Here is a 15,396-nt window from a genome sequence, read left to right as displayed (position 1 = left end):
AATAAAGACCAAAGATTATATTACTAATAATTTTTTAAAAAGACCCATTAACTTATGTAATTTTTCTATCTCTTACACTCTAATTTTTTCCTTAAGTTTAAGATTTCTCTCTCATCACATTCAACTTCAATCAGTCCTTACTATGGAAACAATATAAAGACTAACAGACTGCTTTCTCTGGGATATGGGGTCAGGAAAAAAGATTTGGGGTAAATTGTAAAATTCAAAATAATAAATAAATTTAAAAAACAAAAAATTAAGTAGCATGCAGCATAGTAGAATTATAAAAAAGGCATCCTTTACTTTTCAAGGCATCTGAGAAATCATGTGGTTTCAGATGCATCTATTGATTAAAGCCATGACTGTGATTTGAAGAGGTTTGAGTTCCCCTGCTCTTCTTTCTCCTTTCTCACCTTATCTACTAATTTTTTTTTCTTTTTCTGTCAGCTTTTGCTATTTTTTCCAATATTCTATTCTTCCTTTGAATCTATTCCATTGTCACTCTTAATTTAATTTAATTTAAATTTTCCAATTATATGCAATGGTAGTTTTTCAGCATTCACCCATTTACTAATTTGAGTCCCACAATTTTCTACTATTCTCCTCCCTCCCTATGACAGCAAAAATCTGGTAAAATTTGTACATTGCATATTCTTGTTTAACTTACTTACATGCTAGTCATGTTGTGTAAGAGGAATTAAACCTAAGGGGAAAGGAAGGAAAACAATAAAGATTCTTTTTTGAAAAAGTGAACATGTTATGAATTCAGATTCTATAGCTTTATTCTATGGATGTGAATGGCATTATCCACTTCAGGTCTCTCAAGGTTGTCTTTGATCTCTGAAATGCTGAGAGGAACTACATTGATCATAGATTTTATCTCACAAGTTATAACTATTGTGGACAATGTTTTCTTGGTTCTGCTAACATCACCAGGATATGTTTACATAAATTTTTCCATACTTCCCTAAAGTCTGACTGCTCACAAATTTTTGTAGACCAATAAAATACCATAACATGTATATACCATAACTTATTTGACCATTCCCCAATTTATGGGCATCCCTTCAATTTCCAATTCTTTGCCAATAGGAATAAAAAGCTAAAATATTTTTTAACATGTAAGACCTTTCATGTTTATATGATCCCTTAGGATTATAGACCTAGTATTGTTATTGCTGGATCAAAGAATATGTTGATTGTTTTGCTTTTTTAGGCATAGTTCCTGAATGATCTCCAGAATGATTTGGATCAGTTCACAACTCCATCAACAATTTATTAATGTCCCAATTTTCCCTATTTCTGAGGAGCTTTGCAAAATTTTCTCTACTATCAATGTGCCTTCAACCCCCACATTATTAATAATGGTCACTGCAGGGATTTTCCATGTCTTCTTATTTACTTCTATTCCAGTGTGTAGATCTTTAATACTTGAAGTTAATTCTTTTAAGTCAGTGGTGCAGTGAAGTAATGCAAAGCCACCTTCCAGAACTATGCCTTCCTCATTTAGCAGCACCTATAGCATCTAGTGCATTCTTTTCATTTACTTTTTTAATTAATTAATTTCTTTTCATCCATGAGTACATGTATATTAAGTTTCAAAATTTCCTACTACCCCTCCCCTCAGTGGCAAACAGGTTAGCACTGTACATACATATTTTTGATAAATACATCTACAGATTAGGTATTTTTGGTGGAAGGAATTTAAGGGAAAGAGATACATAAGAGATAATTTTTATAAAGTATTCATCAGATTCTGAAGGATTTTTTTGTTTTGTTTTGTTTTTCTTCCTCTGGATTAGGATAACACTGTCCATAGCTAGTCTAAAGTGGTTGTCTTAGCTCTGAACTTCTGAGAGGAGATGCTTCCATCAAGGTTGATCATCTTACAATGTTGTCATTAATGTGTACATTGTTCTCTTGCTTCTACTCCCTTCACCAGTCATCAGATCCCATATGTCATTCCATATTTCTCTAGAACCCAACTATTTATGGTTTCTTATAGAACAATAATATTCCATAGTATTCATGTACCATAACTTGTTTAGCCATTCCCCAATTGACAGGCATCCCATCAATTTTCAATTCTTTGTCACTACAAAAAAGAACTGCCATGAATATTTTGGAACATATAGGACTTTTGCATGTTTTTATAATTTCTTCTGGATATAGATCTAGAATTGGAAGTGCTGGGTTGAAAGTAAGTTGCTCTTTGGGCATAGCCCTTTGACCATTTATCAATTGTGGAATGACTTTTAGCCTTATAAATTTGATGCAATTCTCTATACATTTTAGAAATTTCAATTACTTCTACATCACTCATTCTACCAACCTTTATTACTGCTACTCTATCAGAAAGTTTGATCAAATGTTCATATAACTTTTCATTTTCATAGTCACTAGCAGTAATATCTAATTGTTCAATGATTTCTTAAACACATTTTTCCACTTCAGATTTTTAACCCTTTCCTTTCAACAGCATTGCATCATCTTTTTTCACAATAACCTCTCTAACAATCCCTCCAAACAGTGTATAATAGCCATATCCTAAAGCTAGTTTTTCTAATTGTCAACAAAACATGGAACTTTTACTGCAACTACCTGTATCCAACACTTAGCCTATTCAAAACCAATGTACTTAGTGCCTCTTCATCAAGATCCTCAACAATTATGACTAAATGGACATTTGCAATTTCAAGTGCAAGTACAATAGATTGGTCCCTAGAGATCTTCTATTTCTTTTAAGAGAACATATTCATTCTGAAAATCACATTTCTGATCCTTAGCTGTATTAATAAAACAAGGAGAAATATATCATTTCTATCACTTAATGACTTCAAAAATTTCATCATTCAATGTTTTTCTATCCTTTAATGTAAGGACACTTTCATCCAACCTTTTTTATTGCATCAGATATTATGTTGCCAATTTTTCAGTCTCTATCTGAAGAAATTCTACCAACCTGAGTAATTTCTTCAGGAGTTATGACAAGTTTAGACTGCTTCTAAAACTTAGCAATGACAGCATCATCAGTCAACATTATACCTCACCTGATCTCCCATTGGATTTGCTCCTTTGCTTATTTTTTCAAACCTTCCTTAACAGTGGGTCATGCAAGATCCATATCAGTGGTAGTGTCATTCCCAGCCTATTCATTTGTGTTATTGGACAAATCCTAAACTAGCCTGGTATACATGTTTTTATATTTGTCCCTTAAGTCAATTTCTTTTGCTGGAGCCATTTTGTTACCTTGGGACTTCCTCAACTATGTTTAATGATCACAGTTATCCTCTTTGGGGCCATAGTTATAGAATAGCATCTGTTTAAAAAAATCTATGCCTTGTTGCTTTAAGGCTCAGACTTCTGTTCCAAATTTGAAATCTGAAGCTTAAGCATGTGTCCGATGTGGGGTCAGAGCCCTAAGACAATGGTCTTTTCTTCCAAAAGTCTGTGGACAACTGGAACATTCCTGCAGGGGTAGATAGACAAGTGTGTGGTGCAGATGGGCAGCAATGAGTAAAGGACACATGCATGAGGTTCCTGTGACAAAGCAGTCTTTTGTAATTTTGATTGTGTTTTTTTTATTTAAATTGTTTATTTTTAGTTGTTTACATTATTTTCTCCTTTGATTCAGAATAGAATTTTGGAATTTGACTGCAATATTCTTTGAAGTTTTCATTTTTGGTCTCTTTCTGGACTATTTTGTTCTCTTGTTCTAGGATATTAGGGAAGTTCTCCATGATAATTTCTTGAAAGATATTTTCTCAGCTCTTTTTTTTTTTTTGATCCAGGTGTTTGGGAAGACAAATAATTCATAAATTATCTCTCTTGGATCTATTTTTCCAGGTTGTTTTTTTTCTTCAATTTTTTTTTACATTTTCTTTAAATTTTTTCAGGCTTTTGGTTTTGTTTAATGGAATTTTAGAGCCATTAGTTTCCATTTGTCAAATTCTGATTTTTAAAATTAATTTTTGTTAGTTTTTTAGATTTTGCTGCTTTCTTTTCCAGTTAGTAATTTTTGTTTTAAATGATGTTTTTTTTTTCTTTTCCAGTTGGTCGATTTTACTTTTTGATGAGTTATATTTTTTTTTTTTACCAGTGGGTTATTTTTACTTTTAAAGGAGTTGATTTCCTCAGCCATTTTTTCATAAATATCCTGCATATCCCTAATTTCTTTTTCCATTTTTTTCTTCTCCTTTTTTTTAGGTTTTTGCAAGGCAAATGGTGTTAAGTGGCTTGCCCAAGACCACACAGCTAGGTAATTATTAAGTGTCTGAGACCGGATTTGAAACCAGGTACTCCTGACTCCAAGGCCAGTGCTTTATCCACTATGCCATCTAGCTGCCCCATCCTTCTTTGAATTTTAAAATCATTTTAGCTATCCAGTGAGGTTTTGGATTTGAGGCCAGCTCATAAAATCCTTTGAGGCTTCACATATAGGCAATTTGTCACTGGTTTCTTCTGAGCTGTTTTGTTCATCCTCCGTGCCTGAATCGTAACTTCTTTTGGTTAAATGCTCTTTTTCTTTGGCTCATGTTGATAGTTGAGCTCATCTCCTTGGGTACAGGGATTATAGTTCCAAGCATTTTTGCACTATGACTGTGATTTCTACAAATGAATGTCTAATGTATAACTAATATGACATGGTACTATGTTGCTTTTATTGCGACAACAATGCAGACAAAAAAAAAACCCCAGAATTTTGTAAATCTGGAAGAAGTATCCACATCTCATGCCAATCATTAAACAATTTATAAACAAAAAATCATTGTGCACTAATTTGCCATATCTAGGATTCCATGCTAATCTTTCTGTTGACATCTTGTTTAATTTTTATGAAAAATAGGATTGTTAAACCACTATAAAATATCAAGAATATAAATAAGATTGTTATAGAGTGACATTCAAAAATATTTGACATATTTCCTGTTCTACCAAAGCACTAGAAAAGTTAATTTTAATTAAATATTCCAATAGGGAATGTAATATGCTTCAAAAGAAAGACTATTGTATTTGGAATCTGAAAATTTGGGTTCAAATTCAGAGAAAATATTTCTTATTAATAACCAATTATTAATTGACATTAAGATTTTTTCTATTTTTTTATTCATAAACCTCTGTAGGTCATTCACTCAGTCTTGAAAAAATCTCATGCTGACAAAGGATTGCACAAATCCTTGGAGCATGTCCCTTTTCATCTTGAAAGGACTACACTCAATTGAAACCCTTCCAAATAGAATCCATTCTGGGTGAGATTTTTGGTCTTAGGAAACAGGCTCCTATCTGTCTTTCGAAACTTCCATTAGAATATAGGATGGTCAATTTTATGAAGGAGAAAATTCTAGGTAGAAATGAACTTTTTGGTTCAAATTCCTGGAGGCAGCTAAGTCTCATAAGTATGTCCCTTTCTCTTTAAGAGGAGCTGAATTCTTTTTGTATACTAACTCATTAAAATGCCTAACCTTTCACTGATTGTTAGCTAATCAGAATAGAATTCTACCCTCAGGTACAATCCCTCTTTCCAAAGGCTTTTTAAAAATCTGTTTCCATATTTGTTATGAGCTAAAAGAAGAAGAATTAGAACAAAAGGGAAAAATCATGAGAAGGAAAAAAATGTAAAAAATTTTTAAAAAAGTGAAAATAGTATTCTTCAATATGCATTCAAACTCCATCATTTTCCCTGAATCTGGATTTTTCCCATCCCAATTGAATAATTCTCTCTGATAATTGCATCACTGAGAAAAGCTAACTCTATAGTAGTTGATCATTATACTATGGTGTTGTTAATATGTACAAAGTTCTTCCAGATAGATTCCCTTTACTCAGTATCAGTTCATGTAAGTCTTTCCTGGTTTTTCTGAAATCCATTGGCTTGTGAATTTTTATACAAATATAGTACTCCATCACATCCACATACCACAATTTGTTTAGCCATTCCTCTTTTGTCAAATTCAGATTCACTGACAACATAAAAACAACTGCTATGGGTATTTTTATATATGTGGATTCTTTTCCTTTTATTATGATCTCTTTGGAATACAGACCTAGTAGTACTGTTATTATTAGATGAAAGAGAATGCACAGTCTTTTGCACTTTGGACATAGTTCTGAATTGTTCTCCTGAATGTTTGGATCAGTTCACAACTCCACAAACAATGCTTTTTGTATTTCAATTTTCCCACATCCCCATCAACACTGATAATTTTTCTTTTTTGTCATGTTAGCCAGTTAGATATCTGGGAATTGTTATATCAGAATTATTTTAATTTGAATTTCTCTAACAAAGAATAATTCAGAGCATCTTTCATGTAACATAGTTTTAATATATTTATCTAAAAACAGCTTGTTCATATCCTTTGATCACTTCTCACTTGGGGAATGAGTTGCATTCTGATAAATCTAATCCTATCTTTTACAAATTTAGGAGACGAGTCCTTTACCATAGATGCTAGCTGAAATTTTTTTTCCAGTTTTCTGCCTTTCTTCTAATTTTGGTGGCATTGATTTCATTTGTGAATTTTTTTTTAATTTAAGGTAATCAAAATTATCCAGTTTTCATTTATAATATTCTCTCTCTTATTTACTCAAAAACTCCACCCCTCTCCATAAATCTGACAAACTATTCCTTGTTCACTTCATAGGTTTACAGAACCACCTTTTATATCTCAATAATTTACCCATTTTGATCTTATTTTGAGTACAAAATGTGAGATTTTGGTTTATACTGATTTTCTGCCATATTATTCTCAACTTTTCCCAGGCGTTTTTGGTCAAATAGCCCAGAAATTGGAGTCTTTTGAGGTTTTTTTTTAATAATAACTGACATTCATATTTTTCCCAAATACAGGCAAATATAATTGTCAACATTCATGCTTTTGCAAGCTTTTGTGTTCCATATTTTTCTACTAATCTACATTCCCTCCCACTCCCCATGGCAGCAAGCAATTGATATATGCTTTATGTTCAATTATGTTTGGCATGCTTTCATATTTTTTCACATTTTGAAAGAAATATTAGAATTGAAGAAAGACATGAGAAATAACTAAAAACTTATTAAAAGTTTTAAAAAGTAAACATAGTATTCTTTGTTCTATATTCAGACTCCATAGTGTTTTTACCTTCAGAATGTGGATAGCATTGTCCATAACATATTTCTCAGGATTGATCCCTTAACTACTGAGAGGGGCTGGGTCTATAATAGTTGGTCATCTTACAGTGTTGCTTTTAACATCTACAATGTCCTTCTTCTGTTCACTTCACTCAGAATCAGTTCGTGTCAAATCATTCCAGGTTTTTCTGATGTACAACAGCTCAAAATTTCTTAAAGATAATACTCTTTTCACATTCATATATCATCATTTATTCAGCAATTTCCTAATTTATTTGCATCCTCTCAATTTACAATCCCTTGTCTCTACAAAAAAGAGATATTATAAATATTTTGTACATGTGTCTCTTTTCCCCTTTCTTATGATCTCTTTGAGATATATACCATCTATAATGGTACTGCTAGATCAAAAGTTATACAGTTTTATTGCCCTTTGATCTTAGTTATAAATTGTTTTCCATAATAGTTGGATCAGTTACAACTTCATCAATACATCAGGGTCCCAGTTTTCCTACATTCTCTCAAACATTGATCCTTTTTGTTTTTTGTCATTTTCCATAGGTTTGTAGTGATACCTCAGAGTTGCTTTAATTTGCATTTTTTCTAATCAAAAATAATTTGGAGAATTTTTTCAAATATCTATAGATTGCTTTAATACTTTCTTCATCTGAAACATTTCTGTTCCTATCCTTTGACCAATCTTAACTGGAAAATATTACAAATTTAACTCAGTTCTCTATATATTTCAGAAATGAGTCCTTTCCCATAAACACTACCTGTAGAAATTTTTCCCAACTTTCTGTATTCCTTCTACCATTTGTTACATTGGCTTATTTGTGTAAAAAACTACTAATTTAGCATAGTTGCAGTTATCTATTTTTCAATTTACAATGTTTTTTTTACATTTTATTTGATCATAAACTCCTATCCATACCAGAGAACTGAGAGATAGACTATACCTCCTTCTCCTAACTGACTTACATTATCACTTATGACTAATCCTATAGTCATTTTGAACCTTCTCTTGATATAAGGTATGAGATATTGGTTTATGCCAAGTTTTTCTCCCATGGTATTTTCTAGTTTTTTCAGTTGTTTTTGTCAAAAAGTGAGTTTATCAAGTCTATTATAATCATTTGCTACTTTTTCTTTCTACCTAATCTATTTCACTAATCCATTTCTCCATTTCTTAACTAATACTGGACAGTTTTAATACCTATTGCTTTATAATTACAGAAAGGACAGGTCACCTTTACCTATTTTTCAATTATTTCCTTCATATTCTTGATCTTTTACTGTTACTACTTTTTCTAGAACTATAGAATAATTTTTCCATAGTTTGGTTGGCATGGCACTGAATAAGTAGATTAATTTAGGTAATGTCATTTTTATTATGTTACTTTGAACTACCCATAAGCAACTGACATTTTTTCTAATTATTTAGATCTGATTTTATTCGTATGAGAAATGCTTTGTTATTGTGTTTGTATAGTCTCAGGATTTATCTTAGTAGATAGACTAACAAATATTTTATGTTGTCTAGCTTTACTTTAAATTAAATTTCTCTTTTTATCTATTACTGATAGGCTTCATTGATAATACATAATAATACTGATGATTTGTGTGATTTTGTCTTATATCCTGCAACTTTGCTAGAGTTGTTTCAAATATCTTCTTAGTTGATTTTCTAACTTGCTGTAGGTACACCATTATATCATCTGCAAAGAGTAAGTTTTGCTTCCTCTTTGCCTATTCTGATCCTAACAACTTTTGTTGTATTTCTCTTATTGCTAAATCTAACATTTCTAATATATATTGAATATTAATGTTGATAAAAGACATCATTGTTTCACCCCTGATCTTATTGATAAGACTTCTAGTTTATCCTATTACATATAATGCTTGCTTATGGTATATAGAGAGAGATACTGTTCATTATGTTCATTTATTCCTATGCTCTCTAGTGTTTTTAAAAAGAAATTTATGCTGTTTTTTTTGTCAACAGTTTTTTTCAACATTTATTGTCAACCAAATAATTTCTATTACTCTTGCCATTGGTAATTTCAATTATGATGATTGTTTTCCTCATATTGAACCATCCCTGCATTTCTTCCTTTTTTTTAGGTGTTTTTTTTTTTTTGCAAGGCAAAGGGGATTAAGTGACTTCCCCAAGCCCACACAGCTAGGTAATTATTAAGTGTCTGAGGCTGGATTTGAGCTCAGGTATTCCTGACTCCAGGGTCAGTGCTCTATCCACTGCACCACCTAGCCGCCGCAGTCCCTGAATTTCTTGCTTACATCCTACATATTCATAGTATATTGACCTAGTGACAAATTGCTGCAGTCTCTTTGCTAAAATTATATTCAAAATCATCAATATTCATTAAGGAAATTCATCTATAATTTTACCACTGTTTTAGTTCTTCTTGGTATAGCTATGTGCACAATTTTGGTGTCACAAAAGGAATTTGATAGACCTCCTTTTTGTCATTTTCTTCAAATAGTTTATATATAACTGGAGCAAATTGCTCCTTAACTCTTAGATAGAATTCACTTATAAATCCATCTGTCCCTGGAGATTTTCTCATAGGGAATTCATTGCTGGCTTTTTGATTTATTTTGCTGAAATAGGGTAATTTAAATATTTTATTTCCCCCTTCTATAAATATGGGCAATTTATATTTTTGTAAATTGTCATCCAAATCACTTAGAATATCATATTTATTCGCATACAGTTTGGCAAAATACTTCCGAATTCTTACTTTAATTTCTTTCTCATTCATGGTGAACTCAACCTTTTTCATTTTTAATACTGGTAATTTGGCTTTCATTATTTTAAAAACAACAAATTTACCAAAGATTATTTATTTTATTGGGGTGCTTTTGGATTTTAAAACCAACTTTTATTTTAACTTATTAGTCGATAGTTTTCGTACTTTCAATTTTATTAATCTCTGATTTTCAGTTTTTCAAATTTGGTGTTTAATTTAATTTAATCATGGAAGTATTTAGAGATATAAAATTTTTCCCAATGATTGTTTTGATTGCACATCACAAGCTTTTGTTAAGTTGTCTCATTATTGCCACTGTCCTGGTTGAAATTATTGAATAATTCTATGATTGCTTGATCCATTCATACTTTAATATTAGGTTATTTAGATTCCATTTCATTTTTATTTTATTTTTCCATGGCTCTTTATTACATGTAATTTTAATACACAATGATCTGAAAAAATACATTTAATTTTTTTGCCTCTCTGCTTTTGAATGTGAAATTTTATATGCTCTAATAGAGTCAATTTTCTCCAAATGTTTGTCATATATAACTTTTCCAAAATTTTATTCACCACCTTAACTTCCTTCTTGCTTAGTTTTTGATTAGTTACTTAATTCTGAGAAAGGGAAGTTGAGGTCACTCACTAGTATTCTTTGTTGTCTATGTTTTCCTATAACACATTTTACTTCTCCTCTAGGAATTTGTTTGCTATACAACTTGGTGCATATATGTTTATAATTGATATTGCTTCATAGAATATGGCACCATTTAAGAAGATATAGTTTCCTTCTTTATCACTTTTATTTAGCTCTCTACTTATTTTTGCTTTATCTGAGATCAGAATTGCTATCCCTACATTTTTATGCTTTAGCTAAAGCCTAATATATTCTGCTCCAGTCTTTTACCTTTATTCTGTATGTATCTTGGATTGAATAGTGTTTCTTGCAAAACATGTTTTGTAGGATTCTGGTGTTTAATCTACTCTGTTATCTGCTTCTATTTCTTCCTCCAGTCTATCTTCTCTTCATTTGTGCTTTTCTATCCCCATTCTTATTATCTTCCTCAACCATGTTTTGCTTCTTGCTGCCATCTCTTTAGTCTCCCCACCTTTCTCTTAACCCCTATCCATTTTATTTTCCTCTGCCTTCTCTTACTTTTTTATCCTCCCATTTTCCCTCCTTTCTATTAGCCCTTCTTTTTTTTTCTATAGGCTACGAGAAATTTTTAAAAATCCATCTATTTTACATGTTATTCCCTTTTTGCCTCAAAGAGTTTCTGATAGTAAGATTCAAAAATTGTTTTCCCTCTTTTCTATCCCTCTATTATGATATTTTTTGTGCTCTTCATATGATATATTTTAACCTTTTCTACCTCCTCTTTTTCTCTTTTCTCAGTTTAGTTCTTCTATTCCTGCCTTATATTTTAAATTTATTTCATCACATCAAAATTGTTAAACCCAACCCCTCTGTGTAAGTGTACTCTGTTTTTTTGTTTGTTTGTTTGTTTGTTTTTTGGCAAGGCAATGGTGTTAAGTGGCTTGCCTAAGGTCACACAAGTAGGTAAGTATTACATATCTGAGGCTGAATAGGAACTCAGGTCCTCTTGACCCCAGGGCTGGTACTCTATCCATTTTGCTATCTAACTGCCCCAAGTATACTTCTAATAGAAAGAAATTCCCAAAAGCAACAGCTATCATCTTCCCATGAAGAGTGGTAAACTTTTTGTGTTATTCAATAGTATACTTTTTTTCTTTCTCCAATTTACATATATAATATAATATATAACATACACACACACACACACACACACACACACACACACACACATATATATATATATATATATATATATATATACATAATCTTGTAATTTAAGACTCAAGAGATGTCTTGAGTCTTGTATTTTAAAACTAACTTCCTTTTTGTGCTCTGTTCTTTTTATAAGACATTTTGGAAAACTTTTATTGTGTTGAATGTTCATTTCCCCTGTGAAAGAATATGCTCTTTTCTGTGTAGTTATTTCTTGGTTTCCATTCAAGCTACTTTTCCCTCTGAATGATCCATTAATTTTGAAGCTAAGTCCGTTGTAATCTTAACTGTACCTCCTTGGCATTAGATTTTTTTTTCTTTCTGGTTGCTTCCAATTTTTTTTCCTTGACCTGATAATTCTGGAATATGGCTATAATATTTCTTGGTATTTTCATTTTGGAAAACATTCAGGAGTTGATGAGTGGATTCTTTCAAGGACTATTTTGCCCTCTTGTTCTAAGATATCTGAACAGTTTTACTTGATGATTTATTGAAATAGTCTTTTCTTTAGAAAGATTTTATTAATTTTGAGTTTTACAATTTTTTGCCCAAACTTGCTTCCCTCTCCCTACCCCCCCACAGAAGGAATTCTGTTAGTCTTTACATTGTTTCCATGGTATACACTGATCTCATTTGAATGTGATGAGAAAGAAATCATATCCTTTAAGAAGAAAAATAAAGTGCAAGAGACAGCCAAAATACATAATAAGATAATTTTTTTTTCCTTCTAATTTGAAGGTAATAGTCTTTGGTCTTTGGACAAACTCCACAATTCTTCCTCTGGATACAGATGGTATTCTCCATTGCAGATAGCCCAAAATTGTCCCTGGTTGGTGAACTGAAGGAATGAGCAAGTCCATTAAGGTTGATCATCACCCCTATATTGCTGTTTGAATGTAAAATGTTTTTCTGGATTTGTTCATCTCGGTCAGCATCAGCGAGGTGCAAATCTTTCCAGATTGCCCTAAATTCTCATTCCTACTGGTTTCTAATAGAATAATAGTGTTCCATGACATGCATATAACACAGTTTGTTAAGCCATTCCCCGATTGAAGGACATTTACTTAATTTCCAACTCTTTGCCACCAAAAACAAGGCTGCTATGAATATTTTTATTCAAGTGATGTTTTTGCCCCTTTTCATAATCTTTTCAGGGTATAGAAACAATACTGGTATTGCTAGATCAAAGGGTATGCACAGGTATTGACACAGTAGTGGTATTTTTAGGTCAAATGGTGTGCAAATTTTTGTTGCCCTTTGGGTATAATTCCAGATTGCTCTCCAGAAAGGTTGGATAAATTCACAGCTCCAACAACAATAAATTAGTGTCCCATATTTCTCACATCCCTTCCAACATTGATCATTGTCCTTTCTGGTCATATTGGCCAGTTTGAGAGGTGTGAAGTGATATCTCAGAGATATTTTTAATATGCATTTCTCTAATAAGTAATGGCTTAGAGCAATTTTTCATATGACTATGGATACCTTTGATTTCCTCATATGTAAATTACCTTTGCATATCCTTTGACCATTTGTCAATTGGGGAATGGCTACTTTTTTGAAAGTTTGACTAAGTTCTCTGTATATTTTAAAAATTAATCCTTTGTCAGGAATACTATTTGTAAAAATTGTTACCCAATTTATTAGATTTCTTTGGATCTTGTTTACAGTAGTTTTATCTGTGCAAAAATATTTTAATTTAATATAATCAGAATAATCTAATTTGGTTTTAATGATGTTCTCCATAACTTCCTTGGTCATAAACTCCTTCCCTTTCCATAGATTTGACAAGTAAACTAAACCTTGATCTTTAAGCTTGCTTATAACATTGTTTATTAAGTCTAAATCTTGTATCCATTTGGATCTTATGTTGGTAAAGGGTATGAGGTGTTTGTCTAATCTAAGTTTCTTCCATAATAACTTCCAATTTCCCCAACAGTTTTTATTGTAGAAAGAGTTTTTATCCCAGAAGCTGGACTATTTGGGCTTATTAAACAAGATTACTATAATCATTTCCTGCTATTGCACTTAATCTATTCCACTGATCTACCACTGTATTTCTTAGCCAATACCAGACAGTTTTAATGACTGATGCTTTATAATATAATTTTAGATATGGTAAGGCTAAGCCACCTTCTTTTGCACTTTTTTTTCATTGAATACCTGGAAATTCTTGCCTTTTAATTTCTCCATATGAATTTACTTACAACTTTTACTAACTCATTAAAATAATTTTTTGGAATTTTGATCCTATTGCACTAAACAAATAGTTTAATTTTGGTAAAATTGTCATTTTTATGATAATTCAGTCTATCCATGAACAGTTGATGTTTGGCCAGTTATTTAAGTCTGTTTTTATTTGTATGAGAAGTAATTGTAATTGTTTTCAAAAAGTTTTTGAGCATGCATTAGCCAATAGACTCCCATGTATTTTTGATTGTTTGAGGTTATTTTGAATGGCATTTTCTTTCTAGCTCTTTCTACTGTATCTTGATAGTATATACAGAAATATTGAGGATTAATGAGGGTTTATATCCTGTGACTTTGCTAAATTTGCTAATTATTTCTAGCAGTTATTTTAGATGATTTTGGGGGGGGATTCTCTAGCTATACCATCATGCCATCTGCAAAGAATAAGAGTTTTGTCTCTTCCTTCCCTATTCTATTTCCTTCAATTTCTTTTTCTTCTCTTATTGATAAGCTAACATTTCTAGTATGATATTGAATATCAGTGGTGGTAATGATCTTATTGGAAATGCCTCAAGTCTATTCCCAATGCACATAATGCTTGTTGATGGTTTCAGATAGACACTGCTTCTCATTCTAAGGAACAAACCATTTCTTCCTACACTCTCTAATGTTTTTTGTAGGAATGGATGCTTTCTCCACATCTATTGTTATAATCATATGATTTCTGATAGATTTTTTTTATTGTTAAAATTAATTATACCGCCTCTTTTCTTAATATTTAACCAAATTGGCATTCCTGGAATAAATACTACTTGCTCATAGTGTATAAACAATGATAACTGGTTGTAATTGTTTTGCTAAGATTTTATTTAAGACTTTGTCAATGATATTCATCAGGGAGATAGGTCTATAATTTTCTTTCGCTGTTTTAACTCATCCTAGTTTAGATATCAGCACCATATTGGTGTCATAGAAAGAATTAGGCAGAGTTCCATCTTCACCTATTTTTCCCAAAGAGTTTATATAGAATTGGATCCAATTCTTTGTTAAATATTTGATACAATTCATTTGTGAACCCATCTGGTCCTGGAGATTTTATCTTAGGTAGATCAATACTGTCTTGTTGAATTTCTTTTTCTGAGATAAGGTTATTTAAGTTTTTAATTTCCTCTTCACTCCACCTGAGCAACTTATATTTTTGTAAATATTCATCCTTTTCACATAGATTGTGAAATTTAGTTTCATAGAATTGGGCAAATAATTCCAAATTATTACTTTAATTTCCTCCTCATTAATGGTGGCTTTACCTTTTCCATTTATGATACTAGTAATTTGGTTTTCTTCTTCATTTTTTTAATCGAATAACCAGAGGTTTATCAATTTTATTTTTTTTAGGGTTTTTTTTTTTTTGCAAGGCAAATGGGGTTAAGTGGCTTGCCCAAGGCCACACAGCTAGCTAATTATTAAGTGTCTGAGACCGGATTTGAACTTAGGTACTCCTGACTCCAGGGTCG

At 31.5% G+C, this 15,396-nt stretch overlaps 1 pseudogene; it reads right to left on the bottom strand.

Moving 5' to 3' along the window:
• Nucleotides 1–1,267: 1,267 nt before the first annotated feature.
• Nucleotides 1,268–3,467, bottom strand: LOC141506322 (60 kDa heat shock protein, mitochondrial pseudogene; annotated as a pseudogene).
• Between the last annotated feature and the right edge of the window lie 11,929 nt (nucleotides 3,468–15,396).

The sequence above is a fragment of the Macrotis lagotis genome, chromosome 1 (genome assembly GCF_037893015.1).
Source record: "Macrotis lagotis isolate mMagLag1 chromosome 1, bilby.v1.9.chrom.fasta, whole genome shotgun sequence".
NCBI lineage: Eukaryota > Metazoa > Chordata > Mammalia > Peramelemorphia > Peramelidae > Macrotis > Macrotis lagotis.
Note: the sequence above shows the minus strand (reverse complement) of the source record. Positions and strands in the feature narration are given on the sequence as shown.